General features: G+C 39.3%; 1 protein-coding gene and 1 long non-coding RNA gene across 26 annotated transcripts in view; one reads left to right on the top strand and one right to left on the bottom strand.

Moving 5' to 3' along the window:
- FHIT (fragile histidine triad diadenosine triphosphatase) overlaps window positions 1-17,054 on the bottom strand; it is a 1,182,997-nt gene that overhangs the window by 25,600 nt on the left and 1,140,343 nt on the right. The window lies entirely within an intron of this gene.
- Window positions 1-17,054, top strand: part of LOC148216754 (uncharacterized) — a 74,487-nt gene that overhangs the window by 51,517 nt on the left and 5,916 nt on the right. For 5 of the 16 annotated variants that reach the window (XR_015794978.1, XR_015794977.1, XR_015794981.1 and 2 more), the window contains 2 exons: window positions 4,853-4,940; window positions 5,427-13,604. This is a non-coding gene — a long non-coding RNA (uncharacterized LOC148216754). Of the gene's footprint in view, window positions 1-4,852; window positions 4,941-5,426; window positions 13,605-15,777; window positions 15,841-15,935; window positions 16,043-17,054 lie in introns of all 16 variants that reach the window. The other 11 variants (XR_015794980.1, XR_015794975.1, XR_015794976.1 and 8 more) reach the window with 6 other exon arrangements.

The following is a 17,054-nucleotide window of genomic DNA, read 5'->3' as shown; positions in this document are numbered from 1 at the left end:
TCTAATATTACCATTAATAAAGTGTACATAGTTAAGTATACTATATATATCACTTTAGAAGACCAAGAACCACATTAAACCTGAACTAGGAAGGAATGTCAGGCATCATGGTAAATCACTGAAAAATGAAAAAAAGGAATAAAGCACTCCCCTCCCTTCAACTGATCTGTTAAATTGAGGTGCACTGTATTACTAAATATATTACTGTAATGGAATATATGAATGGAACAATGAATACATCTAATAAATAAAAAAATACAGTTTAAAGTTCAAATTTATTGTCAGTTTCCAACATAGACCCAGTGAAGAGTATTTTAGGTATCACTACCCATATTCATTTCTGTTGCAGGTTTTACAAGCTGTAAATCAATTATTTTTTATGCTTACGTTAGCTATGAAATATTTTCATGTACACAATTTTAACAACTGCATTATCTATAACAAGTTCTGAGTATCCTTTTTACCATGGTTTTCTTTCTCTGAATGGTTGCATTGACAATTCAAAATCTTCAAAACCTGATTGCTCTAATAATTAAAATGAACAGAAATATCACTAACAAAATCCTTTATCTACTATTTAAAAGAGATATGCAATCTATGTCCCCGCCTCTTGTTGTTGTTGTTCAGTCGTTAAGTCGTGTCCGACTCTTCGTGACCTCATGAACCATATTGCGCCAGGCCTTCCTGTCCTTTACTGCCTCCTTGAGTTGGCTCAGTTTTATGCTCATTGCTTTAGTTTTGCTATCTAACCATCTCATCCTCTGCTGTCCCTTTCTCCTTTTGCCTTCAATCTTTCCCAGCATCAGGGTCTTTTCCAAAGAGTCCTCTCTTCGCATTAGGTGACCAAAGTATCTGAGCTTGAGCTTCATTATCAATCCTTTGAATGAGCCGTCAGGGTTGATTTCCTTTAAGATTGACTGGTTTGACCTCCTAGCAGTCCAGGCGACTCTTAAGAGTCTTCTCCAGCACCACAGTTCAAAGGCATCAATTCTTTGGCGGTCAGCCTTCTTTATGGTCCAGCTCTCACACCATATATTACTACTGGAAAAACCATAGCTTTGACTCTGCGGATCTTTGTCGGCAAGGTGACGTCTCTGCTTTTTAATATGCTGTCTAGGTTTGCCATAGCTTTCCTCCCAAGGAGCAAGCGTCTTTTAATTTCATGGCTGCAGTCTCCGTCTGCGGTGATCTTGGAGCCCAAATAAATGAAGTCTGTTACTGCTTCCATTTCTACCCTTTCTATTTGCCAGGAACTGATGGGTCCAGATGCCATGATCTTAGTTTTTTTAATGTTGAGTTTCAAGCCAGCTTTCGCACTCTCCTCTTCCACCCTCATCAAGAGGCTCTTTAGTTCTTCTTCACTTTCTGCCATTAGGGTGGTATCATCTGCATATCTGAAGTTGTTGATGTTTCTCCCTGCAATCTTAATTCCGGCTTGTGATTCTTCCAGTCTGGCATTTCTCATGGTGTACTCTGCATATAAGTTAAATAAGCAGGGTGACAGTATACAGCCTTGTCGTACTCCTTTCCCTATTTTGAACCAGTCAGTTGTTCCGTGACCAGTTCTAACAGCTGCTTCTTGGCCCGCATACAGATTTCTCAGGAGACAGGTAAGGTGGTCTGGTACCCCCATCTCTTTAAGAATTTGCCAGTTTGTTGTGGTCCACACAATCGAAGGCTTTTGCATAGTCAATGAAGCAGAAGTAGATGTAGACGCCTCTCAGTAGACAGGTATTTAAGTCCAGTGAAATCTCTGGAATTGCTATGAGCAACTCTTTCTGTAGAACCATTAGAAATGGGATTCAGCTTTGCTTCATGCACCTATAAACCCCTTGACCACTCCAGACAATACATGTAGAGATAACTTGCAGAGCAAGTCTATGTTTGTCTGAAAGACTTACATAAATCTCTGTGCAACATGACCCATTTGAGTTAGACTGATATGGGCAGGGCTATCATCAGAGGGCATTTGTGGGAAGACAAAGTTGAACATGGTGAGCACAACTGTGGGATCAAAGCCCATCTCCTTTCATCATGCCTGCCATCTTGACTTTTTTTTTACTCCCCCTGAAAAAACCTCCCTCCCTCCCTCCCTCCCTCCCTCCCTTCTTCCTTTCTTTCTTCCTTTCTTCCTTTCTTCCTTTCTTCCTTCCTTCCTTCCTTTTTCTTTCTTTCTTTCTTTCTTTCTTTCTTTCTTTCTTTCTTTCTCTCTCTCTCTCTCTCTCTCTCTCTCTTTCTTTCTTTCTTTCTTTCTTTCTTTCTTTCTTTCTCCTCTGCTACTTTCATTCTCCAATTTCTTGATGATAAACATTATTCTAGTAATTAAATAGTTCTTTACTTTAAGGAAAGTAAAAATCAAAAGTATGGATGCTGTCACATGACCTAAACTTTAATCAAAGCTTCATTATTAGTTTTGGATTAAATTTTTGAAAAACCATAATTTCCAGAGAGGAAAAGCAATAAAAGGAGAGGAGAGGTCAAATTTGCTCTCCTAAGTTTTAGAAGCTGGGACGCAACTTTAAAATAATGGCTGTCCATCAGATGGAACTATGAAGATCTCTCTGAAGCTACCTTTGCCTTCTGCATATAATCTCCCCAGGAGATCATTGAAATGCCCCTATCAAAGTATTTGCAGAAATAATTTGTGTCAACTGATAATGTGGTTATCACCCAGATTACATTATTTTCTGAAATTTAGGAAGTTATTTGATCATGAGTCACCTAATCAAAAATGAATAGATTACACAAAGATGCAATATAAATAGTATATTATGGAAAGTTATATCTGAAATTAAATGCTAATTGTCATACATTTAAAAAGTAGAATCATGGAATTTTGACATGATCAAATAACATAAAAGCAATATAGGCAGTCCTTGACTTATAACCATTTGTTCAACAGCCGTTCAAAATTACGACAGTGCTAAAATAAATAAATAAAAAAAAAAAAAAAAAAAAAAAACAAAATTACGACAGTGCTGAATGAAGGGACTTTACAACCCATGCTTGAAGTTAAAACCGTTGGAGCCCTCAAGGTCATGTGACCAAAATTTGGGTGCTTGGAGCCCACCCATACTTACAACTGCAGGGGCACTTCAACTCCCCCCCTCCACCTATCTCTCCCCCATCTATGCCCTTTTTGGCCACCCTGCGCCCTGCCTTTTGGGGTGGCAAGCGGCCCCAGAACTGCACAGCTCTGGGGCTACAAGAGCTACAGCACAGCGTGAAGTTGCAGCTGCCCCAGCCCAGCCATGCGAAGCCATCATAGGAAGCTGACTCCCTGAGCCTTTGGAAAGCTGCTCTGACTCTGTAACGCTGCACTGACTTTGGAGAGTCTTCAGAAAGGCAGCACAGCTTTCCAAAGGCTCAAGGAACCGCATGTAGGAAAAGCTGGCCAGAGAAGCTGGGTCTGAACATGAACAGCAAAGGCAGCAAGGTGCTTCAGCTTTGGCCACCGGGGCTGGATGCAAAAGGCAAAAGGTCAGTGAGGGGAACTGGGAGAAGAGGCAGATGGGCAAACGAATGCTTCCTGGGGTGGCTTGGGTGGCTTTGCACGGCTGGGCTGGGGCAGCTGTGGCTTCATGCTGAGCTGTGGCTCAGGGGCTTCTTGCAGCCCCAGAGCTGTGAGGTTCTGGGGCTGCTTGCTGCCCCTCCAGGCAGGGTGCAGGGCAGCCAAAACAGCAGAGATTGTGGGCAGGGGGAGGGGGAGATAGGTGGGGGGGGGGAAGTTGGAGGCAGTCCTTTACCTTACTGAGGCTTGGGGCCAGGAGGTGTGAGACTAGGCTGAAGCTGCCATAACTAAAGATGAAGCAGGCATGTAAGCAGAGAGGACAAAAAGCCAGCAATCTTGTCTAAAAGATCCCTTGAGGGAGGTAGATAAGAAGGAAACAAGTCATTAAGGAAACAAAGGGAAAAAATGTCTTCAGAACCAAACAAAGGAAGTTGGGCCTCAACCTCTACCCAAACCCATCAACAGCTACCAGACTTGTTAATTAACAAGGCAAGAGAAGCCGCCAGTCTTGTGAATCAACAAAGCAAGGACTTTGGAGGATGAAAGGGCTCCTGAAGCCCGCCCACTCTTTAAGTTGTCTTTGGATCCAGACTTGGCGGCTTCCATCCCTCTAGCTAGTGCCTGGCAGCCCAGGTGGGAAGGACATGGGTAAGTGTGGATGAGTGTGTGTGCGCATGTGTGAAAGAGCAAATGTACATTGTAACCAGTAAAGTTTTGCTGTTACTTTATATTCACTGGGTCTCCATGTATTCCAAAAACCTGTTGTGCCTCAGTGTTCGGTTGAAAGTGATATGTGTGTGTCCCTAATTACTTCTTGCCTGTTGCCCAGGGCTGTGTGTCTTGTCTTTTCCTGCCACACCTATCTGGAAAACCCAGGTAGAAAACAAAGGGGACTTATAAGATCTGCGTGCCTCAACAGGGTGTGAGTGTGTGAGTGAGTGACCATAAGCAGAACCAGGGAGCACCTGTAACAGAGGAACCAACCCTGGAATGGCTTGGATTGGGGTGGGTCTTTAGCTAATGACTGGTGAAATTCGCTTAATGATGGCAAGGGGAATTGCTGGGATTGTGGTCGTTAAGTGATGCAGTCATGTGACATCTCACTTTATGACTGCATCACTTAGTGACAGAAATTCCAACCCCAATTGTGGTTGTAAGTCGAGGACTACCTTTATGGACTGAGTCAAATATTTCTACCTCAGGGACAAGAAACACATCCTTACAGGCATTAACCTTTTGATATGGTGATTTCTTACTCTGCACAAGGGAGTTGTATTTGTCAAAGATACACTGGGACTTCACGTTCCAGTTGAGTTGCTTGTTTTCATTCTATTCTTCCAGGAAAATGAACTCAATATTACAGCGTTCTTGACGGGAAAATCAACAAGACATTCACAGACTGTATGACAATGAAAGCTGCCAAGTTGAGGTAGAGAGAGAAGTAAAATATTATCATTTAACATTCACTTGGAAAAAAGAGATCCCCTTGTTACATGGTGGTCTTTTTTTATACTCCATTTTGTTATAATGACTCAGAGTTAAATGCCATGACATTTAAATCAGAAAAAGATAAGAAGTAAACATTGCAGGATACAGCAACCCAAAAAGAAATTTGAGAAATGTGTGCCAAAAATATTGCAAATCCACCCCCCTTGGATATTACGTCCAGCTGCTTCAGTCTTAGTTTCTTAGTTTCACACCAGATTGCAGTAATGGGTTTCTGGATGAAGGGCCTCTCCCTATCTATGCTATGTCTTCAGGTATTTGCATAGCTAGAATAAACTTCTTTGCGTGAAATCATTTGTTCAGATGATTTTAATCAATGCCTTTTGATTAAAGCTGAAAGCCTAGTGTGTGTTGGCCTAACAGAGGTCCAATGGCATGGATAACACATTCTCCCTTTTCTTCTTCCTAGGTGAAAACAGTGGAGAATATGGTGTGGCTCAACCTTGGCTTTGTTACAACTTGTACATGGAAAGGTGTTCTTGGATAAAATATTTCTCCAAGAAAAGCGCTACCTGCTACATGTTCAGCTCTAGAAAGTCTTCTTCTACATGTCCAGGGAGCAGACTTTTAGCACAAAGCTCTTTTGACACAAGCTTGAGCCAAGCACTTGGACCTTGTGATGTGACTCTTTGGAAGCTGACATTAGGCACTTTCTGAGCCCCAAGTTTTCACCACATATTATTGTTTCATGGGTTTAAAAAGCAAGTAAAGGCAGGATACATAAACAGTCTTATACATCTCCAGGATGCAGTATTATGCTTTGTGACACAGGGCATTTTCTTTATCTGGCGAAGGAGAGCGGTGTTTCTCAACCTTGGCAACTTTAAGATGTGTGGACTTTAATTCCCAGAATTCTCCAGCCAGCCTTGCATTCCACTTGTAACACTCCTGTATTGTTTTACTGCTTCTACCATTTTCTTTATTCTTTCTTACACACATAACCACACACACATAAGTATAGAAAGAAAAAGGAAGAACATCATTTGTATGGTACCACTAAGGATTGGCCGTGGCCATCCAGATGTTGGCATGATCATAATACATAACATCGGATTATTATTCACCTTATTCCTTAATATAAGAGCCTTTGGGTTCAATTAATAATAAATATTGTATGTATCTCTGTATGTGTGTGTGTATACAAACACACACACACACATATATACACACACACACACACACATACATATATATCCATCAATTCTTCCATGTATGGTTTGTTCAGTAGCCCACTTATCGTCAGATTGTCTTGGTTCTCCAACATCTGATGCGGACCTTGTTAATCCAGGCAACGTCTGAGCTGGCATGACTCCCTCAGTTCATGTCACACTCATATTTGAGGTAGGCAGGTGAAGCATTAAGGGGTCTTTGCCCAAGGACCCCTACAGGTAAGGTAGGTACCAGCTGGGATTTGAACCCCAGTCTCCTGCGTCAAAGGGTTAGGATTAGGATTATGCTATCCAGCTCCTCTGCAGTGGTAGCAAGGCTGGCTGGGGAATTCTGGGAGTTGAAGTCCACACATCTTAAAATTGCCAAGGTTGAGGAAAACTGAAGTAGAGCCATTACCATGTGCAGTTAGCAAGGCTTTTTCTACAGATGGGATGAAAAAATAACTTCAGGGCATATAAACCAGTTTCAGGTCAAAAGGGGTGCTGGTACCTAGATTAGAGATGGTGAGGGAAATCATAGACACGGGAACAATAATGTTCTAAACTTCAGAACCTAATGGAAGATTCTGATGATTTATGTGGTACAAAAGACACAAGTTTGAGGGGTGGGGAGATTGTTCACTTAACCATCTTCACCTCTGAGTTGAATCTCTTTGTCTCATTGCTTTTGCTCTTAAAGACAAAAATGAAAATGAAGAACAGAAACATGCATACACACGTGCAACAGGGGGCGATGCAGTGAAACATTAAATCCAGTTTGGATACCTGAATCAGTCCATGCATATATACAGAGGCTCAAAATGAAGTTCTATGATCTTTCCTGAGAATCTAGTTGGAGCTGACATTGTGAAGAGTGAGGCTACAGCAAAAATAGCCTCTATGTAGTGATTTTTAAAGAAAGAATTAGTACTTCAGTAACTCTGCTATAATCTGTTTTATGAATGGCATTAACTCAGATTCTGAGGAATGAAGGACATTCTGAAGGACAAGCCACATTCAGATTGTATGTACTAATATTTTCTGCCCTTAGTAGCAGCATTAAAAAAAAGTCATTTCCTGTCAGGGGCACTTTTCCCCCATTAGACAATAACCACTAAAATACCTCCTAAAACTGCAGCAACAATGACAGAGAAAAGTTATGTGAAAAGACTATAAAATAATAATATGATAATAAACACATACAGACCTCTGTGGTTATAGCTTATCTTGTTTGAAGAGAGGCACTGGGTAAGTATTCCTAAGAATGGATTATTTATTTTTTTTCATTTTCAGAGTTTATTTGGACACCTACATCCACATCTTCAGTTTAGGGTTTGGGTGTTTTGTTTTGTTTTTAACCCACAAGTCATCAAAACATTAAAGGTATGGTAAGGATATAAACAAAATTCACTGCAAATTCCAATTTGGCGATTTGAATATAACTCAGTTTGCCACAGATTAGAATCATCAGATGATTACAGAGGCTTCTGTTTTGTATAACTGAATGAAGCATTCATAAATAATAATATGCATTTATTAATTATTTTTATTATTAAAAAGATAAATTGCTTATTATTATTAAAAAGACATAAATTGCTATGTGTTTTTAAATTATGATTTCTTGGAAGAATTGGGTGAACTGCAGTACAGTTAACCTTACTAAGAATATCATGCTAAATTTAATACAGATCAGCTCAGAGGTTGTTTTCACTCCTGGGAGAGAAAAATAGTAAAAAGCAGTGAATATTTGGTACATCCCTCTTATATATTTCCTAAATATCCAACCCACAAAGCAGTGTGATTGGAGAGGCCTGGTAAAAATAATTAACCATGATTAGAAGTTAGATCCATCACTCAGAAAACACTACTTTTTTCTCTTCAGTTCTGTCCAAATTATCCCAATTCATTTTGGAATTCAAGTCAGTTTAATGCACATCTCTAATTACAGTAATACATAAATAGAATTCCAGGTGCAGCCTGCAATCCAAGCATATAAATATGATTGAACCAACTGCAACTTAGTTTGGGATGTTGACAATTGTGAACATGTATAGATGTGCTAATGTGGTGCATTTTGTCATCAGGGATCTATTTGAGACATAATCCATTAAATTTTAGCAGACAACTAAAAATAATTTCCTGAAAGTTAAAAGATGACAGAATACACTACAGGTAGTCCTCAACTTATGACCATTTGTTTAATGACCATTTGAAGTTATGACAATGCTGGGAAAGTGACTTACAACTGGTCCTCGCACTTATGACCATCATAGTGTCCCTGCAGTCACGTGATCAAAATTTGGGTGCTTGGCAAGCGGCATGTATTTACAATGGTTGCAGCATCCCAGAGTCACATGCAACCTTCCTAGGGGACTTCTGACAAGCAAAGTCAATGGGGGAAGCTGGATTTCCTTAATGACTGCACCAAAAAAGGTTGTAAAATTGGGCATGACTCACTTAATGACCACATTGTTTAGTGATGGAAGTTCCAGTCCCAATTGTGGTCGTAAGTTGAAGACTACCTGTATCTATAACTTATGATCTCTCAAGTCAGAGAAAAAAAGCAACACAATAGCAATCAGTTTATGGAACCACATTTTAAGGATACAGATAAACTGGAGCTACTCATAGAATGATAGCTCGGATTTATTTATGATGATTGTTATGGAATTCATACTCTGCTTTGTCACTAAAGAGTGGTGCTCAAGGTGGCTAACAAAATAAAAATAAATCAACAATGTAATTAAAATCCAAATTCAAACCTCAGCTAAAACTCATTTATAAAGCAACAACAATGCCTAGCCTCCTTCCAATTTCACTAGTGCAAACCGATGCTTGTGCATGACAGTCCTGTCTAACTAAAAATGTTTTAACCTGATGACAGAAAGGCAATAAGGAGAAAGACTGCCTGTCCTCCCTCAGTAGGAAATGTCACCATTAAGAAGACCCTCCATCAGGCACACCTCTAATTGTGTCATTTCAAAGAGAACATTTTCTCTTGAAGATCTTAATGCTCAGGTAAGCCTGTCAGGCAAAACAGAGGGTTTCAGCCTGGGTTCAGCTCAAGACTTATGCAGGAGGTTGGAAAGCCTTATATGGAATGATGTTGGAGGAATGGAAGAGGGCAGGAATTAATTCAGACATAGTGTATACACAGGGTTCTTCTACCAACAGAAGTGATGCTTTTTCTTTCTAGTGCAAATAATCTGTGCTTATACAGTGGTACCTCTACTTACAAACACCCCTACTTACGAATTTTTCGAGATACGACCAGCTCCAGCCCCAAAAATTTACCTCTACTTATGAACTCGCCTCGACTTACGAACCGGATCCGCAGCCATTTTCCGCCCGTTCCACGTGGTCCGCGGCCATTTTCCGCCCATTCCACGTGGTCTGCGGCCATTTTTCTGCCCCTGACACGTGGTCCGTGGACACCGGAACAGATTAACGGTAATTACATTGAACCTTATGGGAAAATTTACCTCGACTTGCGACCAACTCGACTTGCTATCAGAGTCACGGAACGGATTAAGTTCGTAAGTAGAGGTACCACTGTATTCCAATATTCAATGGTCTTACCTCTACAATGCGGGTGTATATCTTAATCACAACCCTAGCTTACAATCTAAGAAACATTTATTTACAGAGCTTCCTGGAGATTCCTTAACTGTTTTAATCACCCTCTTATTCACACAATTGTTAAATGTAATCACTGGACTTTGTTATGTTAATTTCTTTCATTCTTCCTCCCTTGTCTTAGGTTTAACAGGAGGATTTGCATCACCCTTAGCTTCTTCCATATGGGCAGATTGGGGTTTGTTTTTTATTTTATTTCTGTACTACCTCCTGGGTATAAGCACATATGTGTGATCACACATCCAAATTTACTTCTAAAGCCAAGGTAATTTCTGGGATCCTTTTGGGAGTTCTGATAAACTTAACTAGGGTAAGAGAATATTAAAGGGAGGCATGGTGTTTAAAGGCCTTTTGAAGAAGAGAGGAACAGACTTGTTTTCTGTTGCTCTTGATGGTAAAACTAAACTCATGTATTTAATGATAAAAGTGATTTTTCTCAGAGGGTGGTGATGCTCTTCCACTGAAAGTAGTTAGGTAAAAGCTGGACAACCATTTGTTACACTTGGCGCAGTTCCAGATCCTATACAGTACTGAACAGCAGCTTATTGGACCAGAACCACTAACTTCTCTCGCAATTTTCCATTTCTGTAATTTTAATCTAGTGCAGTGTTTTATGAAGAGTCCTCTCAAAGGGAATAATCTAATGCTTTTACGTCCAGGTGATACACTGTTGCTGACCTCACAATCAAAAAGTGGGTTATTTCTCCATTATGTCTTGCGTTCCATATTCATGATTGTATGGAGAAAGGTAAAAAAGTATTCGTGATCCGGTAGATGAATAATTCAGCCATTTTCAATTTCCATGGGTAAAAGAAGACTGATACACATTTGAAAATGGAAGTAAGAAATATAAGATAACTTATAAGCAATTAAAAAAAAAAACATGAGAAATTCCTGCATTTGGAGAGGATTTTTTTTTAAATTGCTCAGCAGAAACATTCTTTTATCAGTTCTTGTTCAATTTGACAATACAGAGTTTGTTTTAAAATTCTTTTAAAGGAAAAGAGAATTTTGGAGTGTGGGGTTCTCGTCACATTCTACATGTCCTACTTTGCATTATTCAACTGTCTTCCATGCTATCTTCCCATGTTTCCATGGAATCCAAATGGCTTTTTCACTAGTGGTGCTATTCTCATTGCTAAGGAGGAGTTCTGCCCTTGAAAATTGTTGGAGAATATCTTTTTCCCTTGGGGAAGAATTTCAGAAGGCCTACTCTTTGTGACCTGCTCTAGTATTTTTTGTTATAGGGTCATTTGATAGTTCTGCAAATGAAAACTTCCAAATGGTACTTTTTGCACATATTTGATATAGAAAATGTATCATCTGTAATCATGCAGCAAGTCACCATGAAGGACCTCATTATCTTTTATAAATTTGGATGAAGAGGTTGCTGCTTCACTTTCTATGAAGCAGAAAAGCAGTGTTTTCACCGAGGGACCAAAAATTCCATTCTGTTGGGGAGCCGGTAAAATGCCCATTGTTTTCCACAAAATTCAGTACCTTTGCTGGGGCTCATATACTTTGGCTTCTTAATTGTCTGCATGCATTCATAGACTAGCCGTATCCAGTGGAGCTTGCCTGTTTGCTCCCTGTGTATTCCATCTACTAATTGGTATATATAATTTACTTCACACAATCTGCTCCACCAGATTTCCTATGTATTAGTCTAATTAAGGGAAGCTCAATAATTATCTTTCTAATATCATAATGGGATACACAGAACTCTGCAGATTGGGCTTCTAACTCAGCAGATCCCCACAACATGATCAGAAATCCTATTTTAGGGCCACACACCAGGAGTGGGCAACAGCAAATTCATATTTATCTCAGCAAGTTATTGTGCTATGCAAAGAGAAACCTGACCAAAGGGACAATTTAATTTTCCCCACCTCATGAGGTTATTTAAGCAATATTATTTATATCCTATTCTTTCATGTCTCTTTTTTCAAGGGGCCTTAAGAGAATAAAAGACATGGATTAAGAATAGAGAGTCAAATTTTAATGAAGTATCCTTTTGAAATCAATGAAACAACAGACATGATTTTTGTATGCTTGGTACCATTTTTACCATGCACTCATGCAAATGATTGTATTGATGAAATTGGCAATGAAAAGTAGCACCTAGAGATCTATTGTACCTGTGTTGCTTGAAAAACTACCTTGATGATTTCAGAAAAAAGTGTGAAAAAGTTCCAGTGGGTACTCCAACTCAAGAAAGTGCATTAATGGTCCATAAATTAAAGTAAAAGGCTCATTTTGGGAGCTCATAATTTTTAAACCTTTACTTATATTTCTAATTAAGTATATATATCATTTGCATACTCAGAATTGGAAAAGCAAATCTGCATTAGAACTAAAACAACCATCCATAAAGATACATTAATTGCAGAGATCAGGCTACATTAAATGTGCTGCTAAATGGATCATTAGGATACAATATTAGGGTTCTAAAACATTTCATATCAGTTATTAGAAAATGGTTTAATTTGATAGATAGCATGGAAGTAGCAGGGGTGGGCTCCCTCCACAGTTCCATTGGAAATGTAGCCTCTGCATTCCTATATATGATTGTTAGTTCGGGGGGAGGGGGAAGACTTCCATTGAAAACAATGGGTGTGCACTGCATTCCCAGAAAATAAATGTGAGAAATACATATTAAGTAAAGTAGGGTCCCAGTTCCCTGAACATTTACAAAGCAATCTGTAGTAAACTCATTTAGTTGAATGTTGACATCTTCCAAGGTGGCAGAGTCTCAAGCCAGCATCTTGCAGCGAAATGTAATCTTCAATATAAAATGCAAGGCTTTAGGTTTGGTTGGAAAGAGGGCTTTGGAAGATGCAGTAGCACAAATGAAGCACCCATCTACAAATCATTAAAGCAGCTGAAAATTGGTAAGTCTCGTTTTTCAGCCATTGCTGAAAGTTGATGGTACAATCAAAGAAGCTTTTGAGTGATTTAGGGGTCACATATATTTCTCAGACTGTGTTTTCCCATCCAAGCTTGAGAAAATTACCACCACTCCTTAACAGCTGGGGGAGGGGCTAAGAAGGGTGTTGGCCCTAAATTTTCACTGCTCTCTAAATGCAGTTGTCTTAAAAAGACTGGATAAGCTGCTCCGTTGGTTTGGTGTCACCCCCGCTTGAATGCTTAGGCTAGCTATAACTACGGTGACCATATTTTCTTGGAAAAATTAAGGACAAACCTGAAAAAGGAGCAAATCTGAAAGAGGCTCATAAGGAGAAGAATTTTTAATTCCTTATGTTTATAACTTTGCTTTTCAAAGGAAAATCCAAGAGCAAAACCAAGAAAAAATTTACAAAAATGCATATTCTAATAAAAATACCTAAAATCAAACAGTTTAGGTAATTTTATTTTAAAAAGACAATCCCATTTCCATATTTTTCACATGAATGCAGAAGACTGTGCATGGAGGGGTGCCATTTGTACAGTAAACGTTAAATGACCAAAATAAAAGACAAAAGTGAGTTTTTGAAAAATAAATAAATCTAAAGGACAGCTTTCTGAAAGGACTGTCCTTTATAATAAAGGAGATATGGTCACTGTTCCTATAACTGTTGCTTGATCCTCTACATGGCAATTGGTTTAGTGCATCTGTTTCCTTCTTTTCTTTTAAGTGTTCGGCACAGCACTTGGCCTACGTCACCCTCCTTTTCTTTCAAGTAACTTTGCGCCCTCTGAAATTGCAAGCTTCTGCTCAAGGGCTACACAAGAAAAGAATTCTGGAAAACTGCACCAACTTTAAGAGCCTGGAAAAAAAAAAATAATTCAAGCTTGCTATCAAGGTAAGATTGGGTTTGTGGTTGTTTTTCTCACCCAGACGTTTCCAGTTTTATAAGCAGTAACCAGAATAGCTAGGAGTTTCAAAGAGTATGTATAGCATAGTTATGAATATTAGTAATTAGCATGCAATTCAGTTGAAATCAAACTATTACAATACAGGGCAGCTGCCTGTTATAGGACACTGTTCAACCTTCCAATTATCTTTAAAAAATTAAGTTCTGAGTCCAGTAGAGGTACAACAGTCTCAAAATCCTTTTACTCCTCTATAAGCCACTTGTAAATAATTTCATTTCACAAGTCTGCCTCGATTAACATTTTTTTTCCTGTATTTCACACATGAATAGCTGCATCACTGAGACGTACAATCCATTCCCAAAATAAATAGGCAAAGAATCTTCTCTCATGCTCCCTCTGTTTTAATGTTAGAAAGGAAGGGCAGGGAGAGAGAATTCTCACTAATATCACAAAGCAATTAAAATGCTTTCCTTAACACCGACTCAGTAGCCTTTAAGATGCATGTATGAATAAAAATTTTTAAAAAGCCAAAAGGTTTCCCACAGAGTAATTACTTGGAAATGATATGGTATCCAACAAAGCTGGAGGAACTGGAAATTAATAAGTTTTTACATCTCTTGCCAGCAAGATTTTAACGGAGGACTTCTAGCAACTACAGTGGTACCTCGGTTCACGAACTTCATTTGTTCCGCGACTCTGGTCGTGACCCGAATTGGTCGCAACCCGAATCAAATTTTCCCATAAGGTTCAATGTAAATACGGTTAATCCGTTCTGACCCCTCCAAATGTGGTCATGACCCGATTTTGGTCGCGTCCCGAATCAAATTTTCCCATAAGGTTCAATGTAATTACGGTTAATCTGTTCTGAAGCATATGTTGCTTCATAAAGTGCAGTACGAAGAGAGAGAACGCTAACCTTGCTCGACGCGACTTCTGGCGTGGAGGACAGGAGGGAGGCGGTTATTGCTTGGAGGGAGAGTCCCCCTCCTTACAGGAAGCCACGACCACGTGTCACGGGAGGGAAAATGGCCGCGGATCCTGTTCGTCATCCGATCCGGCGTTCGCAAACGGAAGCAAAATTTTGCGAACAGAGCTGTTCGTGACCCGAATTGGTCATGAACAGAAGCATTCGTGACCCGTGGTACCACTGTACTGTGAAGTGACTGCTTTAAAATAAAGCATTGCTTCATAGTAGCTGCTTTTTTTAAAAAAAAAGTTAGATTGGATTTGCTAAAGACCACATGTGAACGTTCATATCCATTTCTGTGTACATTTTTAATCATTGTATTCTTCTATACCTTGGTAAGCAATTTCCCTAATATTTTGCATTCTGACTCACTTTTTCCTAATATATACAGTACATTTTATGTTCATTTGCATCTAAATTGATACAATGTTAAAATAGTGAACAGCATTCCATTTTTTTTTTTTAAGTATAGGAAGCTGCATATAAAATGCTTCTGACCACTTGGTTATATGAATTTGAGAGTTGGGCATGTCAGGAGAAAGATAAAAATAAGTTGAATGCAGTGGGAATGGGATACTGACAAAGTGTGTATGTTAAAAAAAAGAAGAGACAGAGGCTGTTCTCTACCAGGAGAATGAATGAGAATCAAATTGTAAAACAAATACTTGAAGGAAGAGTGAATGGGTGGACAGGAAGGAGAAGACACAAGAAAGTCATGGTGGGGTGGAACTGATGAACTCCTAAAAAGAAAGGTGAGAAGTTTAAAGAATAAAAGTCAATATATGAGCACGGTGGAACTTTTGCAAAGGATGGAGAACTACAGTGAATTGTTTGGGTATAAACTAATTTTAACTGTCTTTTCTTATCTCATGGCTCCATTCCTTTGGCTTACACTTTTTTCTCCTTTTTTGTACTCTACATAGAGTTGCTTACCCCCAAAGAGAATAATTTGGTGTGTATACATATATGTATGTGAATAGCAATCTTTGTGTTGGAACCAGATCCCCCTTTTCAGTCACTACACCATTCTTATAAATAAAAGATGTCCCCAGGCCCACATCTCAGGTTGATTTTCTATGATTCAGTCTTATACTAAATAGGCACTGAAAGGAACCACTCAAGGGCACCTAATCAGGGCACCCAAAGTATTGATTGGTAAGTTTCACTTTTCCTCCTTGACACTCCCATGCCAGGTGAAATTGCTTTGCTTTCAAAATAAAGGACAGGCCCTGCTGTGGATCCCAAGAAATCATCCTGTAAGTATAATTAAAATCAACACTCCTCCTGTGGGCAGCTCAGTCAGATAAGTTTTGATTAGTGAACTCTCTTCCTGATTTTGTTTAACTTGCAGCTGACCATTTTGGACTTCTCCCTACTGGATTCTTTATGAATACACTGAATTTGGAACTGATCTTGGCTGCTCTGTAGTGCTGTCTTGACCTTGTGCTAGATTGCTGGGTATGGATGCTTAACTGATTCTAAAGGAGAGAAAATAAAAGCTCCTCAAAAGGGCCCTGGCCTTCTCTGGACACGCATATCCCATGAGTGATGACAGCATATCTAAATTAGAAATATATAACAGAATATTTTCAGGGGAGGGGAGGGACCGGCAGTCTGTCTTACTTTGCAAGATTGAGGGTGCAGACACACTCTTCCAATGAGTTTTCACACCTGTAATTGTTTGGGTTCAGGGTGTGTGAATTAGATAAATACACATTAGAATTCAAAATTCAATATTTTTTATCTCCAGTTCCTAGTAACGTTTCCTGAAAGCAAAAAGGAATTGTCAGCTATGCAGAGATTTATCTACTTTTACCTTATGCTGTGTAGCATGAAAGAAACAAAATTTTTGGATTTTTAAAATATATATTGAAAACCTTTGCAAGGACCGAGAGGCAGACGTGTAAGAGATGGCTCTTTTATGATGGCACAGTAGAATATGCACATCTTGAGGGAGATGCAATATGATATTTTTGAAAGTTCCAAAGCATATCTGGGCAGCTTTCACTGCAAGATCAGTGCACGTCCATTTGTTTATTCTCCAGGGTGGCTTGTGTCATTATCCTTTGGCAGTGCCCAGTTATAAGATACAATGGACCAATTGGCCAGTCCTCACACAAAAGAATAAATGGACATCAATCTCATCTCAGAAATGGCACATTCCAGAAACCAGTGAGGGAACATTTCAACTTCTCAAGGCATTCAGTCACTCATCTCAAAATGGCCATCTCTGAGAAGTAAATTTACAAAAGCCGATTTCATTGCAAAACAGCGGAATTGGAATTCATCTTTAATGCTCTTTTCTGTGAATTAAGCAAATACTAGGATTTCTTGTTGTACTACTGGGTCAACTAGTTATTCAGTGCAAGAATGTTTGGTCATACCACCTAACTGCTGATTTGTGTTTGGACCTTGTAAAGCAATTATGTGTCTCATCTTCATTCCCCCATATCCTTTCCTCCCTGCCCAG

The sequence above is a fragment of the Python bivittatus genome, unplaced genomic scaffold (genome assembly GCF_059951505.1).
Source record: "Python bivittatus isolate LINGU-HERP-01145 unplaced genomic scaffold, Pbiv_v1 ctg000080_np1212, whole genome shotgun sequence".
Classification (NCBI taxonomy): domain Eukaryota; kingdom Metazoa; phylum Chordata; class Lepidosauria; order Squamata; family Pythonidae; genus Python; species Python bivittatus.
Note: the sequence above shows the minus strand (reverse complement) of the source record. Positions and strands in the feature narration are given on the sequence as shown.